Below are 1,758 nucleotides of genomic sequence, written 5' to 3'. Positions count from 1 at the left end.
ATCCTACACACGTACAAGTGTAGGTTTTACTAAAGATTGAGCAGACGCCCCATAAAGAAAGGGGAGTGGTATCGTAGAGATCAAATATTTCACAGGGGAATCTAATAGACATACTGTGAAAAAACTTTTTCTACTACTTTTTTGGCGCTGTCAGTTCACCCCATATACATATATATATATATATATGGGGTATAACGGTTGGCGTTTAGCAGCTGGAGTATAGACAAAGGCTTTTAATGCTATAGGATTTAAGATTTATGAAGCTGATGTGGTTCTGCATCTGAGGCTGACATTAAAGATTTAGGGAATATATCTAAAGTAAGGATAAAGAAGAGCCACCGAGGCAGCAAAGGGAAACACTACATGGCAATAGACTTTGTTATGCCAGAACTGAGAGATCCTAATGACTCATTACTAAGCGCATAGTGGCGGCTAATTCTACGGATGCAAAGTAATGATATATGTGACGCCTGCCTAGCATAAGTACTATAATATAGTTATTCAGTTATTTCTAGCCTGCACAGTGTCATTTGCGTATATTAAATCTCTATCCATCCGCAAAACTTCTGATCATCTCCGAGTACCTAAATATTCAGAGAAGCTGTAGGAAAGAATAGACTAATTTCTCAAGCTAAGTAAGGCATTGTATACTAAGGAGATGGAGATAGTAATTGTATATATCTATATACACATTGGTAACGAGACTTCATCAACTGAGGAGCAGGAGTAAATATTTTGGTATACAAAATCGTACTTTCCCTTATGTCCACTACAAAGTTTATGCAGAGATTATAGCATACTTGCCTACTTTTTGGCAGCTCTCTCCGGGAGAGAGCTGCCAGGACGGCTCAATGGAGGGGCTGGGCAGGAAAATGACGAGAGGAGTGGGCGGGGAGGAGGCGGAACAGGGCGGGGTGGAGGAGCGACAGAGGCGGAATGAGGGCGGGGCTACACCATTGAGCCACGCCCCCACTCGGTAATGCCACTATAACCGACATTTTATAGCAGGGGGCGTGATTATGATGACGCGATTCAACAAGAATCGGGTCATCTACTGTCCGGGCCGCCCACTTTACCCTCAAAGTGGGCGGCCGGGCAGGGGGTAAGTTAAAAACGGGAGACTTGTCTGCTCTTCCGTGGGGTCGGGAGGGTCACACGATTTTCGGGAGCCTCCCGGCCATTCCGGGAGAGTAGGCAAGTGTGGATTATAGGGAGCCTTTTACTGATGGACTAAAAGGAAAGCAAGGATATTAAAGACATTGTACTTATAAAGAAAGTAACTTATTACAGTGGAAGACTGAATAGTTCTCCAGGAATCATAATAAATAAAATTTTAGACTGCTGGATACAAAGTAATGATAATCTACTCCTATGTAATGCACTGTATCCATTGTGTAAAATCCAAGCTAGAGAGGAGGATTAATTCATCGTCACTTGTCAATGTAGTCCAAAATGGATATGGATACGCTCATTGGGCCCCAACTGCGCATTTTAAGACTGAGTACCCGGGTCACTCAATTAGAGTATATTATATGTTTTTGTGTATTGCATGCATATTTACTTGTATAGGTAAACTAGGAAATGTCATATGGTAACTGAATATGTAATTAGAGTTAAAATATATATACATATATAAATATATAAAACCATACTTGCCATAAAGATATTGTGGTGGTTTCTCCGGATCCTAAAGGAAAGAAAAGAAGAACAGGTATATTTTATATTGTTATGGCTACTACTATAAATGTATAGTTATTA

Source organism: Pseudophryne corroboree, chromosome 5 (assembly GCF_028390025.1).
Source record: "Pseudophryne corroboree isolate aPseCor3 chromosome 5, aPseCor3.hap2, whole genome shotgun sequence".
NCBI classification, from domain to species: Eukaryota; Metazoa; Chordata; class Amphibia; order Anura; family Myobatrachidae; genus Pseudophryne; species Pseudophryne corroboree.
Note: the sequence above shows the minus strand (reverse complement) of the source record.